This window comes from Acanthaster planci, linkage group LG03 (genome assembly GCF_054643075.1).
Source record: "Acanthaster planci isolate LZ-2023a linkage group LG03, COTS_SCS, whole genome shotgun sequence".
Lineage (NCBI taxonomy): Eukaryota > Metazoa > Echinodermata > Asteroidea > Valvatida > Acanthasteridae > Acanthaster > Acanthaster planci.
In genome coordinates, this window is record NC_141779.1 from 1,219,406 (window position 1) to 1,236,497 (window position 17,092).

The following is a 17,092-nucleotide window of genomic DNA, read 5'->3' on the forward strand; positions in this document are numbered from 1 at the left end:
CCTAGTACATTAAGACCTACCACACCTTACTGTCTTATAATATAGCTCGTGTAAACAAAGTGTGACTTCATTATGTCTATCTAAGGATCATGCTTGGTGAATACATTTATTTTGCCCAAATACCGGGTGACATGTATATGGGGAGCTATAAAGGTTAAAATGGTCCCCCAAATCCTCTGATTTTATTATGATTTCACATGCACTCTTGGAGGTTACAGTTAATACTGTTTATAATTTGGGAATGTTTTCTGCAGAGACTGTGATCTCCTGTATTAGCCTTAAGTTGGACCGAGAGAGAACACTATTTCCTTGGCATCAGAGGCTCCTTTGGTACTAACTTTGCATCACTGGTTCATGAACGACTAGGACATGGTAGCAGCCCAATCGCTACCAACAAAATGAATACTCCCAACCAACACGACTCTTTTCAACCAATTAAGTTGTGCTTCTACTCAAGGCAGATTGAAGAGATTGCTTGGCTGAAAAAACAGGTGGGATTGTTTAAACATAACCCCAGATCAACACTCCTTGTTTTGCAGGCTTGCATCTGCAGATGGCTGAAAACAAATCTTAATCACTGGAAAAAGTAGAGGGATGTAATATGTTAAATTGCTGCTTACAGGCTTGAGGAAAAGGACTTTTTGGGAAGTGTACATGTATTTAAGGTGTTTTGAAAAACAAAATATACTAACTAGTCAAGCAACAATTGAAAAGAAATGGAAAAATGACAACTAAGAAGATTTTAAGAAGATTTATATGAGAAACTCCAGTGATGTGGGCTTGTATATTATTTGGCCCTGATCTTTGTTGATTTGACACTGCTTTCAATGATGTTTCAACTACTGTTGTAAAGTGCACCTATATATTTTGAAATTGTGGCCTCCACATATGTGCAGTAATACAGATTGGAATTCAAACATGGTTTAGTTTTCCTAGTTTCAGTAGTTTGACAGAGAGACAAGAGCAAGCTAGTCCCTGGAGGCAGTTCTCTGGAGTGTAACAAATCAGAGATATCTTATCACTGGTGACACTACTCGACAGGTATGGAAACAGTCTACATCATATTCTGATATTAGTCCATGGTTATGGTAATAGTGAAATGCCTGGTTGTTATGTAGATCTTGACCTTGGGTTTGTCTTTTAAGTTTTCAACTAATGAGAATCCCCAGCCTTTAAGGTTGGATTGAATTAAACTACAAAAAATGGATGGAATTTTTTGGTATGGTTGTACAATTTGTGCCAAAGTGAACAGAAACAAGACGGAAGCTGCATCTACAGGCTGCTTGTAGTGAATGAGGAGTGTACTGAAATGAAATGTCCTCATTCCTGGATCAAAATCACGTACAAGGATGAGTGTACACATTCCACAAGGGTTGTTTAAAAAAATCTGGACTTGTTTTATTTTATCAGCCAACTTTTTACTCACTGAAGCCATCCTTCTGTGTCAAATACATTAAAGGTGCAATGCATCAGGTTGTTACAATATGGCACGCTAGCCCACAGTAGGTACAATTCGCTCTTTGCACGCTGCCGCCCCAAGCATGCAGAATCTCGATCTTGATCTTTACAAAGTTGGTTCAGTGATTTCCATGTATGTTGCTTGGTCATTCTGTGCATGCTGTGTCGGATCTTATACCATACGATTGGACAATGTTTCAGAAGCTGATTGTGACATGATTGTAGAATCTGCCAGATTGAGGCTCTCCATGCCTATGGCGGCAACATGCAGAATAAATAACGTGTGTGTCCAGAGTTTCTTTCATTATATCCTCAACACAAGACAGGCTTCTATCATACACACCAAGGATTCAACATTGGCTGGGAAGTATGATGTAAGCCATCTTGACAATAATTCTTTTGTGTTCCACATGCCTGGAAGAAGGTCATTTAGGGAAGCACTTATGACTTACTTTTCTCCATCTTTCCACTGCCCTCTGAGAATCAGTTAATCCAAGCTAATGCACTCATGTTGTATTGTAATTTCTTCCTTTTGCATGTTTTTAATGACTGTTGTGTATGTCCATCTCAGAGCACAAGCCGCTGAGTGAGCCGATGTTCATGGTACATCCAACCTCTTGAGGATGGGGTTCCTGTGCTCGTTGTTGATGTGATCGGACTTTGATGTCTTGCTGCTGCCTGCTGGGTAAAAGGTACGTGGGTCCAATGTTGTTGGTTACTCCAAAGGTATAATTCACTGATTCAGTCCCCTGTGGACTCATATATATTTCATATATGGACCCAAAACATAATGATGTCAAGCTATTATTTTTTACTTGGACAGTTAATGCTTCCCCATCTTACTGCCTTAGGAAACTAAGCATGACGTCATTATGTTACAGGTCTCTTCACTTTTCAAAAAGTTGACAGGGACAGAGGTCCTTCTCTGTGGATTAATTTAATTTTCGCGTAAACCTGGGTGACATACCTGTGTATGGGGAGCCATAATTTAATACCATTGATAAATTTTGGATGGCAGGTAAAACATGAAATATCAGAGAGTGTTTGGCCCAACCCCTTCGGTGTATGCAAAATCCTATTGAATCAGACGATTTTGGACTGTCTAAATTTTCTTCTTTCTTGGGCTGTTGAAAGAGCCCAAGAAAGTAGAAGGGGTGTCAGTTTAAAATGGCTGCTTCGAAGCTTTAGAATTATGTCTTTTCAGGAGTTGTGTTTGCTGATCAACCAACAATTGAAGAGAGTTGAAACAAAGGTCAATACGAAAATGAGAGTTAAAGACTATAAAGACATCGCAGTGATGTCTACTTGTATGTTATTCAGCTCTGATCTTTGTTTACTGGACTCTGTGGTTTTAGTAACTGTAGCATTGATGAAGAGACAAGACCAAGTCCGTTGGAGACAGTTTTCTGGAGTTTAACACATCACTGGCAACTGGCATTACTGACGACACAACTCACTCGGTAAGCACTTTATATCATGTTCTGATTTGAGCCTAACAATGAAAGTCATGTTCCAGATTTTGAACAATATCTGTACATAATTTTGTATACATGTACAATTGTTCTGTAAAATCTGGAGCATGGCTTATCAGGCTCTACTCTTGAGGATGACGAGAGCATGCTGGATGAAACGTCAAGCACACACTCTACAGTTCTTATCAGAACCATACCTCTTCCAAGGGAGATCTATCCACATGATGTAACCACAAGCCCTGTTTTTAGTCTCCACCATGTAAATCGTCAAGTCTTATTTAATGGAGGTGAATACTTAGGGCAGTTATGTTTCTTGGTTTCCCATTTGTAAGTTGGTCTTGTAATTGGATGGTTTTGCAGCAAATTTGGCTCTATATAAGGCCTTATCCAAACTAAGCTTTTGTCTGTGACTGTAGGGTTGGTGAAAATCAACTGATATTGTTGTCATTTTGTTGAACATATCCACTGAAGAATGTTTGATTCTGACATTCCCAAATTTAAGAGAACTATACACAAATGAAGGCAAAAGCTTGGGTCAGTCATTGTGTCTACTAGTTTTCCCCCTAGTTAGTTTAGCCTGTGTATGACGATAGTCTTCAAATGGTCGAAAAGTGTATCTTGGTTAATCATGATGAGTACCATCTCTTCAATTATTCTTATTTATTTGACCATCACAAGAACAAACAAAGCAAAATTAAACACAAATTATTAAAAAAAAAAAAAGCACAAATACAAGTAAATATAAGCAGTAGCAGGGACCGGGGATAAAAATCCGAATACATAACGAGACAAATATCAGTTATGCGGGTCAGCAGGGACTGCAAAAGTAAAATAAACTACTATTACCCCCATTTATGCTCATATCATTAGCAAGACAAATTAACCAGAACAAAGGAAACAGTAGTCTCCACACAGGTGATCAAAATGACAGCCCAAAAAAGAGAAAAAAATATCTGAGGAGAACGTTTCATTTCCATATTTCCAAACGTAAGAAAATTATCCCGCAAAGTGAAGGCCATGCTATAAAAAGAATTTTTTTTACTCGTTCTTTTTAATCATGTAAATTTCCTCATTTAAAAAATATCCTTTTGAGGTGATTTTACTGGCTTGTTGGTAATCTTGGTTTTTTAAAATTTATTACTCATGTGATGCCTTTAATCTTAGATCATGTCATCCTAATTAAACATTTGTCTGTGATTTGTTTACGCCAGTACTCAGTACCACAATTACGGCCAAGATTTGGACTCTAGCACTGTGCCTATCTGTTCTACGCGTTAGTCTTCTGCTGCTGGTCGAACAGTGATACGCTCCATGCTGTGACATGCTCAGCCTCAATAAAAGTAACAACAGCATGATTTTGATTTCCTCAACATAACAGAACTGAATTTGCAACTGTTGCAGTGACCGTTTGTCTTGTGGTGGCAACAAAAGGTTTTGTTGAAAGGTTGCTACTTTGCGTGGTTTTTCTGTACCATCTGGTGTACCTCAAGGAAGTGTCTTGAGCCCAATCCAGTTCTTATGTATACCAACGACTTTCCTTATCACATCGTGTCAGCTAGCACTTTATTTGGTAACAGTGCTTTTGTGTATAGGCCAATATAATGTCAGTCTGATGACCTTCAAGACATCCATGGCTTCCAAAGATGTTGTCATGCTAATAAAATGCATCTCAATACATTACTAAGGAAACCAAAGTTTTGCTTATGCTAGGATGGTCAAAGAAAATAGTGGACCTGAATTGTACCTTAGTTAACATGCAGTTTGAAGCTGATAATGAGTACAAAATTTCTCGGGAAAATCTTGTTATGTCACTACCAAATCAAACAGACTTAGTATGTCTTGCTTTCATCTCGCAAGTTTCTAGTGTTGACTATTCTGGAATACAAGTAGCCTATCTGGTACCTTCACAACAGGAACCTTATACATTGACAAATTAGAACAAAATTCAACGTTGAGCAACCAGAATAATTTTCTAGTGAAGAAGATTTAAAATGGATTACACGGATTGGTTGCATATGTACATTGAATTTGTCTTTACGTGAATCTAAAAGCATCCATCTTTTGCTTACATTTGTTGTTAGAGGTCTTCATAGAGCTTTTGACCGTGAAATAGTCTTAGTGAACAGGTGGTACATTGAAACGATCAGGCTGGACAAACCTTAGGGCACTAATTCAAAAACTGCATTTTGCCAATTACATGCTCTTGAGATGACCTACATGTACCTGAACGTTTGAGAACTGAAGTGGTTTAAATAACCCTTCAACACGGGATCAACTTACCAAGTACCCACTTGAATTTGAAACTATATGAAACCTGACAGACTACTGATTGAATTTGCAGTGGAGTACCCTTGTAATAAGGTCGTTGGGACTGGCAAGTTGTGGGAGGGTCACTGTGTTGTTTGGTGCAAGGAAGCACAAAATGGGGGGATTTGAATATCTAGGATTTGCCATGTGGGCCAGATGTGTCAATGGTTTTGCTTTTGTCAGTATTCAAGTGTATTTTGTTATTTCGTGGTGTCTTTCTGTTTTTTTCGGTTTTTACACAATAAATTTCTTTTATTGTTTTGGGGGTACTTATTGTTTAATTGATTGATTTGTTTCTGTAATTAATTTTTTTTGGTTATTTTAATGTATTTGTATGTCATATTTATATTATTTTGCCAATTGTATATATTTTTTCTGTTCGATTTATTTATTGCCATTTCTTGAATCTTGTGCTGTTACTGTATTGTGTATGTGTGTGCACGCTTATGTAAACTTGGAGCTTCAGAAATGAAGTCTTACGGGTGACAGTTATTGGATTAACTGTGCCTCTCGGGGCATTTGTAAGTTTGTGTTTGTGATCTCAGTGTATTTTGTGTTATGTGTTTTTGTTTAATGTTGCTGTGTTCTTTATCTTGGAAAATGCCGAATAAATGAAATTGTTTCCCTCATTGTACACACGTTATTTAGTCTCTTTTCGACGAAGAGTTTTTATCTCCGAGGTTAAGTAGGTTGACAAATGGTCCGAATGGGCGAGCTTGGGGTGACTCGACAAGGATGCAAATTTCACTATCCCCTGGAGAAAATTTTATTTCGATATTTGGAAACATTAAACAAAAAGGTTTCATATTTTTTTGGTTTTGCATGCTACACACGTCAAATACACGCCATGTTGTCTCCATATCCGATATTAAATTGTCAAGAGATGGGCTGATCCTGGAGTCTTTGGAAAGGTTATATGTTTATCATCCAAAAAGAAAATTTCATGCCGTTTTGCAACAGAACAGACATGGGGGTCAGAGTTTTCCTTAGACATGCTCCCTATTTCGTTCGTTTTCGCTTTGTACACACGGTAGTCGGTCTGCGTCTGCCGCTACATGTCTCCATAGCCGAGTTTACAGTAGATATTCTGAAACGGTCAAAATGGGCTGACCTTGATATCTTCAGAGACGGTATATATTTCTCTGTCCATTGAGATAATTTTCCTGTCCATATTTAAGCTGAAGCCTTGGAAATACCTGCGAAAGAAGGCTAGAGTTGTCCCACTGCTCTTTGTTCTCACTTTACCGAGACACTTCAGCGCACAGTGTGATCGCAATATTTTAGCCAAAAAAGTTTCCGATTGCTTGAAATGTAGACATGATGACAATCAAAGGGCACATGTTCCTCTATTCATTGACGTAGGTTTCGTATTCATAATATGCTGAACAAGGCAAGAGATCTTGGCTGTGCTAGTGCTTCCTGTGTTTTTGCGATTTGTCCTTTGGTCACACATTACTGGTCTTCCCAGCAGCAAATCCAGCTTTAGCGTTGGGGGGGGGTTCAAACTGAATACAGTTTCGGGCCTATTCAGCATGATTTTGGGGAAGAAGAACTTTCAGAAGCGTGACGGTCGTGACATCCTTGTTTTTATGTCTTGGTATTGTTTTCTTAGGGTATTGGTGCTGATATACCCATTACTCTCTTTCTCACACACCTACAAAGTATTTTTAATGAACAAAATTGTGGCAGGGGCATGCCCCCCACCCTTGCGTCCAATGGCTGGACCATTGCCTCTTCCTGAGCAGAGAATGGCTGCATTATATTCGAGCATAAAAGTGCAGAAATTTGTCCAAATGTGGCATTCATGGCGGCATCTGAAATAGTACATATTCCTCTGTCCATTAGTCGAAGTTTCAGATCCAAATTTGTTATTATTAGGGAAATACCCATCGAAGAAGGCAAGAGTTCATGTCTCACTGCTTGTTATTTTTGTGCAATTGTCCCTTTGTAGACACTCTACTGATCCTCTTCCTGCGCACATGGCTCAATATTTGCGCACTAGGGTCCTGATGCTTGCTACTTTTGTTCAATTTCCCTTTGCCACATTTTACCGGTCCTCGATCTTCCCCAGTAAAGATGGCTTCCCATACCCGGGCTTTACAGGTCTAAAAGTGCTTCAAATCTAAGAGTCTCAGCGACATATGAAAGGGCACACTTTCCTTCATCAGATGACATAGGTTTTATATTTCTAGTTATTGGGGAAATACACGAAAAAAGAAGACAAGGGATCTGTAACTGCTTGTCAGATTCGTGACTTTTCCCCTTTCTCCACACTTTAGCAGTCCTCTTCCCTCACAAAGATGGTTTTATGTATTCGAACATAACAGGTGTGAAGATTGTCCAAATCTAGCAATCCTACCACTATCCGGAAGGGCGCATGTTCTAATAATTGATACGTTTCATATCCATCCTTGGTGTGTTTAGGGAAATATGGGAGAAAGAGGACGAATTTTTCTCAGACTGCTTACTGTTTTTTGTGAATTTCTGCATTCGTCCTCACATTACCATTCCTCATCCCGCGCAAATACAGCTCCATATGTTCGACCAAAGAACGTCTAAAAATTGTCTAAATCTGGCAATCCCAGTACCGTGTAAAAGAGCACGTTTCACGTCCATGTTAGAAAAATGTTGGCGAAAAAGGCAAACCTTGTCCTACTGCTTGTAACTTTTGTTCATTTCTCTTTTCTAATACTGCCTGACAGAGAATAAGTTCCACTCTCTATTGAAGAAATTTTCATTATCCTCTTGTTCTAGATAGGGAAATATTAGCAAAGGTAGGCAAGAGTTTTTGTCCCACTACTTTTTACTGTACCGTTCGTGTTTCCGTGCATAAATGGCTCCATATGTTTCAGTATAAGGTTTGAAAATTGTCCAAATATAGCGTGCTTGACAGCTACTGAAATGGCACTTGTTCTCCATTCGTTGACGTATTTAAAGTTTCAGGAAAATTAAATGAAGTTAGGAAAAAGTTTGCATTCCACTGCTTGTTTTTTTGTTTTTCACCTCTTTTGGTTCAATTTGTTTCATTGTGCTATTATTTAGGACATTTAATTTTAGGCCATTTAATTATTTAAGCCTGTTTTACGCCTTTCTTTCCGATGGTTTTCCGTCTGAGTTCCAACCTAACTAAAGCTCCAAAATCTAGATGTTTGAAGAAATCCATTCCTCAATATTCCAAAACTCAAACTGTGCTGATATTTAAAAAATCTGGCTATTAAGTTAGACTTTTATTGAGTCGCCTTATCCTTAACTTTTAAAATTCGTACATATTAGACCCTACCGCATTTTCTTTATTTTAATGTTTTCTCGTCTGAATTGCAACATATAACGTAAGCTCGAAAACTCTAACAAATTCAAGAAATCAATTCCTGAATAGTCCAAGACTGAAATCGTGCAGGTATTTAGAAATTTAGCTATTTACTATAGAGTCTTTTTGAAGCCCTACCCTCAACTTTGGGAATTTGCACATATCATTTTGACCCTACCACATTTGGTGCATTACGAGGCTTTCCCCAATCAATTCCAACATAACTAAAGCTCCAAAACTCTAAATTTTTCAAGACAGAAATTCTGCAAATGTCCAAGACTAGAATCGTGCAGGATTTAGAAATTTGGCGATTTAGTAAGACAGATATTGAGTCTTTTTGTAGTCCTACCCTTCACTTTAAAAAGAAAATCGTACATATTTCATATGTACGACTTTATCGTACAATATCGTACATATTTCATATGTACGATTTCATATCTCAATTGCTGCATACCGACATTTCCTAAGAATTCCAACATAACTGCAGCTCCCAAAATATCTAAATATCTAAAACTTAAATCGCACAAGTATTTTGAAATATGGTGATTTAGTTAGACAGATATGGAGTCTTTTATAGCCCTACCCTTAACTTTAAAAAAATCGTACATATTTCTCCCTTTCTCATTTGCTGCAATACGATGTATTCCACTATGAATTCCAACATAACTGAAGCTCCACAAATCTAAAGTTTTCAAGAAATCAGTTCCTCAGTAGTCCAAGACACAAATTGCGGGGGTATTAGGAAATGTCGCGATTTAGTTATACAGATATGGAGTCCTTTTATAGCCATAGCTTGAAAAACAAAGTTGTACATATTTCCCCCTGGCCCATTTGCTGCATTTTGATATATTCCCCTAAGAATTTCAACATAACTGAAGCTCAACAAATCTAAATTTTTCCAAGAAATCAATTCGTCAATAGTCCAAGACTCAAATTGTGCAGGTACTTAGAAATTTTGCGATTGAGTTAGAAACATACGGTGTCTTTTTGATGCCCTACCCTTAACTTAAACATTATGGGGTCCGAAATTTATAAGGATGAGAAAGAAGATACCTGCAAGACTCTATAGATTACCATCAATATGGGGACAAAGTCAGCATGAGAATGTATATACATAAATTAGTCCATAAATTATATGTGCATCAGTCAATAGACTACCGTCAATATGGGTACAACAGAGTACCAGCATGAGAATGTAGATACATACATAACTCCATAGATCACCGTCAATATACGGACTCCATAGTTTGCCGTCATTATGGTGCTCAGTCATGCATGGCAGGAGGGATACCCACCAAGGTATCGTTTAATAGAAAGAATACTGCTTCTACTTTTCGGAGATCCTTTTACATTATAGTAATATCTCATTGTATGGGCATATTAACCCCTTTCTTCAGGGTTAAGTTTTTTCTGGGACACCCTGTACATGACCGTCATTATGGGGACAACATTGTATCACCATGAGAATGTAGAATACATACATCACTCCATGTATTACCGTCAATATGGGGACTCCACAGATTGCCGTCATTATAGGGAATACAGTCAATAAGCAAGGGAGTATAGATACATACATTGCTCCGTAGATTACCGTCATTATATGGGGTCCAGATTTATAAGATGAGAATGAAGATACCTGCATCACTCCATAGACTACCATCATTATCGAGACTCCATGGATTACAGTCATTATAGGCACTCCAGTTCCTAAGCAAAGGAATATAGATACACACATTGCTGGAAGGATTACTGTCATTATTGTGTCCCTAATTTATAAGGATGAGAAGGAAGATAAGTGCATCACTCTATAGATTACCGTTATCATGGTGTCCCAAATTTATTAGCATTTTCATGAAAATAACTGCATCACTCCATAGATAACCATTATTATATGGACTCCACTTTATAAGCGAGGAAGTATAGATACATACATTACTCCGAAAATTAACGTCACATGGGTCCCAAATTTATCAGGATGTTCATAAAGATACCTGCATCACGACATAGAATACTGTCATTGTGGGGTCCCAAATTTTTAAAGATGAGAATGAAAATAAATTCATCACTCCATAGTTTACTATCAACATGGTGACTCCATAGATTACCCTCACTACAGGGACTCCAGTGTGTTAGAATGTTATTGTAAATAAATGCATCATTCCGTATATTACTGTCATTATAGGGACTCCTGTTCATTTGCAAGGGAATATAGATACCCTGTACATGGGTTGTTCTATACATTACCCTTATATTTTTGCGTAATTCTGACCTTGCGGTATACCGGGTCCTGTAATCGCACAGACATTGCTTCATGTATTCGAGCATAAAAGGCCTTAAAATAATCAAAATCTGGCAATCTTTGTGTCACCTCAAAGGGCACATATTCCTCTATAGATTCATTTAAGTTTTATGTCAAGATTTACAGTAGTTAGGGATATATCTGCATAAGGAAGTGCGAGTTATTTCTGACTGCTTTATATTTTTGCGAAATTCTGACTTTGCGCTGCGCCGGGTGCTGTTCTCGCCCAGAGAATGCTTCATATTTCCCAGCATTAAATGTCTTCAAATTACCTACATCTTGCATTCTTGGTGTCATCTGAAAGGCCACATGTTTCCCTATCCATTCATTTAAGTTTCATATCCATGTTTGCAGTAGTTAGGGAAATATCTTCCAAAGGAAATGCAAGTTCGTGTCTAATTGCCTGATATTTTTGCGGAATTGTGGCTTCGTCTACGCTATACCGGTCCTTATCCTGTGCAGAGAACGCTTCATATAATCGAGCATAAAAAGTTTAAGAATTATCTAAATCTGGCAATCTTCGTGTCATCTAAAATGCAATATGTTCCTCTATCAATTCATATTAATTTCGTATCCATATTTGGAGTAGTTAGGGAAATAGCTGCCAAAGGAAGTGCGAGTTCTTTTCCAACTGCCTTCTTTTTTTGCGGAATTCTGGCTTCGTCCGCACCATACCGGTCCTTATCCGCTGCAGAGAATGCTTCATATAATCGAGCATAAAAGGTCTGAGAATTATCTACTTCTGGCAATCTGGGTGTCATCTGAAAGGCTATATGTTCCTCTATCCATTCATATAAATTTCATATCCATATTTGCAGTACTTAGGGAAATAGCTGCCAAAGGGAGTGTGAGTTCTTTTCCAACTGCCTCCTTTTTTGTTGCGGAATTCTGGCTTCCTCTGCGATATACCGGTCCTAATCCCACGCAATGAATGCTTCATATAATCGAGCATAAAACGTCTGAGAATTATCTAAATCTGGCAATCTTGGTGTCATCTGAAAGGCCACATGTTTTGCTGTCCATTCATATAAGTTTCATATCCATATTTGCAGTAGTTAGGGAAATATCTTGCAAAAGAAATGCAAGTTCGTGTCCAATTGCCTGATATTTTTGAGGAATTCTGGCTTCGTCTGCGCCATACCTGTAATTATCCGTGCAGAGAATGCTTCATATAATCGAGCATAAAAGGTCTGAGAATTATCTAAATCTGGCGATCTTGGTGTCATCTGAAAGGCCACATGTTCCTCTATCTATTTGTATAAGTTTCATATCCATATGTGCAGTAGTTAGGGAAATAGCTGCCAAAGGAAGTGCGAGTTCTTTTCCAACTGCCTCTTTTTTTTGAGGAATTCTTTCTTCGTGTGCGATATACCGGTCCTAATTCCACGCAGAGAATGCTTCATATAATCGAGCATAAAACGTCTGAGAAGTATCTAAATCTGGCAGTCTTGGTGTCATCTGAAAGGCCACATGTTCCTCTATCTATTTGTATAAGTTTCATATCAATATTTGCAGTAGTTAGGGAAATATCTTGCAAAAGAAATGCAAGTTCGTGTCCAATTGCCTGATATTTCTGCGGAATTCTGGCTTCGTCTGCGCCAAACCAGTAATTATCCTGCGCAGAGAATGTTTCATATAATGGAGCATAAAAGGTCTGAGAATTATCTAAATCTGGCAATATTGGTGTCATCTGAAAGGTGATATGTTCTTCTATCCATTCAAATTAATTTCCTATCCATATTTGCAGTAGTTGGCAAATAGCTGCCAAAGGAAGTGCAAGTTCTTGTCTGACTGATTGATATCTTTGCGGAATTCTGGCTTCGTCTACGCTATACCGGTCCTTATCCCGCTCAGAGAAGGCTTCCTATAATCGAGCATAAAAAGTCCAAGAATTATCTAAACCTGGCAATCTTGGTGTCATCTGAAAGGCCACATGTTTCCCTGTCCATTCATATAAGTTTCATATCCATATTTGGAATAGTTGGGGAAATATCTTCCAAAAGAAATGCAAATTTGTGTCCACTTGCCTGATATTTTTGCGGAATTCTGGCTTCGTCTACGCTATACCGGTCCTTATCCTGCACAGAGAATGCTTCATATAATCGAGCATAAAAAGTCTAAGAATTATCTAAATCTGGCACACTTGGTGTCATCTGAAAGGTGATATGTTCCTCTATCAATTCATATTAATTTTATATCCATATTTGGAGTAGTTAGGGAAATAACTGCCGAAGGAAGTTTCGAGTTCTTTTCCAACTGCCTCCTTTTTTTTGAGGAATTCTGGCTTCGTGTGCGATATACCGGTCCTAATCCCACGCAGAGAATGCTTTATATAATCGAGAATAAAAGGTCTGAGAATTATCTAAATCTGGCAAACGTGAAGTCATCTGAAAGGCCACATGTTCCCCTATCCATTCATATAAAATTGATTTCCATATTTGTAGTACTTAGGGAAATACATGCAAAAGGAAGTGCCAGTTCTTGTATGACTGCTTGATATTTTTTCGTAATTCTGACTTTGCGCTATTTCTTGTCCTTTACTCGCACAGTGCATGCTTCATATAATTGAGTATAAAAGGTCTGAGAATTATCTAAATCTGGCAATCTTGGTGTGATCTGAAAGGTTACATGTTTCCCTATCCATTCATATAAGTTTCATATCCATGTTTGCAGTAGTTAGGGAAATATCTTCCAAAGGAAATGCAAGTTCTTGTCAAATTGCCTGATATTTTTTGTGGAATTCTGGTTTTGTCTGCGGTATACCGGTCCATATCCCAAGCAGAGACTGCTTCATATAATCGATCATAAAAGGTCTGAGAATTATCTAAATCTGGCAATCTTCGTCTCATCTGAAAGGCCACATGTTCCTCTATCAATTCATATTAATTTTATATCCATATTTGGAGTAGTTAAGGAAATAGCTGCCGAAGGAAGTGCGAGTTCTTTTCCAACTGCCTCCTTTTTTTTGAGGAATTCTGGCTTCGTGTGAGCTATACTGGTCCACATCACACGCAGAGACTGCTTCATACAATCGAGCATAAAAAGTCTGAGAATTATCTAAATCTGGCAATCTTGGTTTGATCTGAAAGGTTACATGTTTTCCTATCCATTAATATATGTTTTATATCCATATTTGCAGTAGTTAGGGAAATATCTTCCAAAGGAAATGCAAGTTCGTGTCCAATTGCCTGATATTTTTGCGGAATTCCGGCTTCGTCTGCACCATACCGGTCTTTATCCTGCGCAGAGAATACTTTATATAATCGAGCCTAAAACGTCTGAGAATTATCTAAATCTGGCAGTCCTGGTGTCACCTGAAAGGCCACATGTTCATCTATCGTTTCATATTAATTTCCTATCCATATTTGCGGTATTAGGGAAATAGCTGCCAAAGGAAGTGCGATTTCCTGTCTGACTGTTTGATATTTTTGCGGAATTCCGGCTTCGTCTGCGGTATACTGGTCCTTATTCCACGCAGATACTGCTTCATATAATCGAGCATAAAAGGTCTGAGAATTATCTAAATCTGGCAATCTTGGTGTCATCTGAAAGGCCACACGTTTCCCTGTCCCTTAATATAAGTTTCATATCCATATTTGCAGTAGTTAGGGAAATATCTGCCAAAGGAAGTGCGATTTCTTGTCTGACTGTTTGATATTTTTTCGGAATTCTGGCTTCGTCTACGCTATACTGGTCCTTATCCCGCGCAGAGAAGGCTTCCTATAATCGAGCATAAAATGTCTGAGAATAATCTAAACTTTGCAATCTTGGTGTCAACCAAAAGGCCTCATGTTTCCCTGTCCATTGGTATAAGTTTCATATCCATATTTGCAGTAGTTAAGGAAATAGCTGCCAAAGGAAGTGCAAGTTCTTGTCTGACTGTTTGATATTTTTGCGGAATTCTGGCTTCGTCTGCGCTATACTGGTCCTTATTGCACGCAGATACTGCTTCATATAAACGAGCATAAAAGGTCTGAGAATTATCTAAATCTGGCAATGTTGGTGTGATCTGAAAGCGCACATGTTTCCCTGTCCATTCATATAAGTTTCATATCCATATTTGCAGTAGTTAGAGAAATAGCTTCCAAAGGAAAATGCAAGTTCGTGTCTAATTGCCTTATATTTTTGCAGAATTCTGGCTTCGTCTACGCTATACCGGTCCTTATCCCGCTCAAAGCATGCTTCCTATAATCGAGTATAAAAGGTCTGAGAAATATCTATATCTGGCAATCTTGGTGTCATCTGAAAGGCCACATGTTTCCCTGTCCATTCATATAAGTTTCATATCCATATTTGCAGTAGTTAGGGAAATAGCTTACAAAGGAAAATGAAGTTCGTGTCCAATTGCCTGATATTTTTGCGGAATCCTTGCTTCGTCTGCGCTATACCGGTCCTTTTCCTGCAAAAGGATTGCTTCATATATTCGAGCATAAAAGGTTTGAGAATTATCTAAATCTTCCAATCTTGCTGTCATCTGAAAGGCCACAATTTCCCCTATCTATTTGTATAAGTTTCATATCCCTATTTGGAGTAGTTAGGGAAATATCGTCAAAAGGAATTGCAAATTCGTGTCCAATTGCCTGTTGTTTTGCGGAATTCTGGCTTCGTCTGCACCATACCGGTCTTTATCCTGCGCAGAGAATGCTTCATATAATCGAGCCTAAAAGGTCAGAAAATTATCCAAATCTGGCAATCTTGGTGTCATCTGAAAGGCCACATAATTCCCTGCCCATTCATAAATGTTTTATATCCATATTTGCAGTAGTTAAGGAAATATCGGCAAAAGGAATTGCAAATTCGTGTCCAATTGCCTGATATTTTTGCGGAATCCTTGCCTCGTCTGCGCTATACCGGTCCTTTTCCCGCAAAAGGATTGCTTCATATATTCGAGCATAAAAGGTTTGAGAATTATCTAAATCTTCCAATTTTGCTGTCATCTGAAAGGCCACAATTTCCCCTATCTATTTGTATAAGTTTCATATCCCTATTTGGAGTAGTTAGGGAAATATCGTCAAAAGGAATTGCAAATTCGTGTCCAATTGCCTGATATTTTTGCGGAATTCTGGCTTCGTCTGCACCATACCGGTCTTTATCCTGCGCAGAGAATGCTTCATATAATCGAGCCTAAAAGGTCAGAGAATTATCTAAATCTGGCAATCTTGGTGTCATCTGAAATGCAATATGTTCCTGTATCCATTCATATTAATTTCCTATCCATTTTTACAGTAGTTGGCAAATAGCTGCCAAAGGAAGTGGGAGTTCTTTTCCAACTGCCTCCTTTTTTGCGGAATTCTGGCTTCGTCTGCGCTATACCGGTCCATATCCCACGCAGAGACTGCTTCATATATTCGAGCATAAAAGGTCTGAGAATTATCTAAATCTGGTAATCTTGGTGTGATCCGAAAGGCCACTTGTTTTCCTATTCATTCATATAAGTTTCATATCCATATTTGCAGTAGTTAGGGAAATAGCTGCCAAAGGAAGTGCAAGTTCGTGTCCAATTGCCTGATATTTTTGCAGAATCCTTGCTTCGTCTGCACTATACCAGTCCTTTTTCCGCAAAAGGATTGCTTCATATAGTCGAGCATAAAAAGTCAGAGAATTATCTAAATCTGGCAATGTTGGTATCATCTGAAAGGCCACATGATTCCCTGCCCATTCATATAAGTTTCATATCCATATTTGCAGTAGTTAGGGAAATAGCTGCCAAACTATGTTCGAGTTCTTTTCCAACTGCCTCCTTTTTTGCAGAATTCTGGCTTCGTCTACGCTATACCGGTCCTTATCCCGCGCAGAGAAGGCTTCCTATAATCGAGCGTAAAAGGTCCGAGAATTATCTAAATCTGGCAATGTTGGTGTGATCTGAAAGGTCACATGTTTCCCTATCCATTCATATAAGTTTCATATCCATATTTGCAGTAGTTAGGGAAGTATCCTCCAAAGGAAGTGCAAATTCATGTCTGACTGTTTGATATTTTTGCGGAATTCTGGTTTCGTCTGCGCTATACTGGTCCTTATCCCAGGCAGAGAAGGCTTCCTATATTCGAGCATAAAAGGTCTGAGAATTATCTAAATCTGGCAATCTTGGTGTCATCTGAAAGGCCACATGGTTCTCTATCCATTCATATAAGTTTCATATCCATATTTGCAGTAGTTGGCAAATAGCTACCAAAGGAGGTGCGAGTTCTTTTACAACTGCCTCCTTTTTTGCGGAATTCTGGCTTCGTCTGCGCTATACCGGTCCATATC

The 17,092-nt window shown here is 38.4% G+C and overlaps 1 long non-coding RNA gene across 10 annotated transcripts in view; it reads left to right on the forward strand.

Annotated features, from left to right (window-relative positions):
• LOC147799534 (uncharacterized) overlaps positions 1–17,092 on the forward strand; it is a 386,127-nt gene that overhangs the window by 351,350 nt on the left and 17,685 nt on the right. For 7 of the 10 annotated variants that reach the window (XR_015424690.1, XR_015424694.1, XR_015424695.1 and 4 more), the window contains one exon: positions 2,814–2,918. The exons of 1 other annotated variant lie outside the window; for it this stretch is intronic. This is a non-coding gene — a long non-coding RNA (uncharacterized LOC147799534). Of the gene's footprint in view, positions 1–2,026; positions 2,151–2,813; positions 2,919–4,141; positions 5,881–17,092 lie in introns of those variants that run through there. 2 more of the 10 variants (XR_015424688.1, XR_015424699.1) reach the window with 2 other exon arrangements.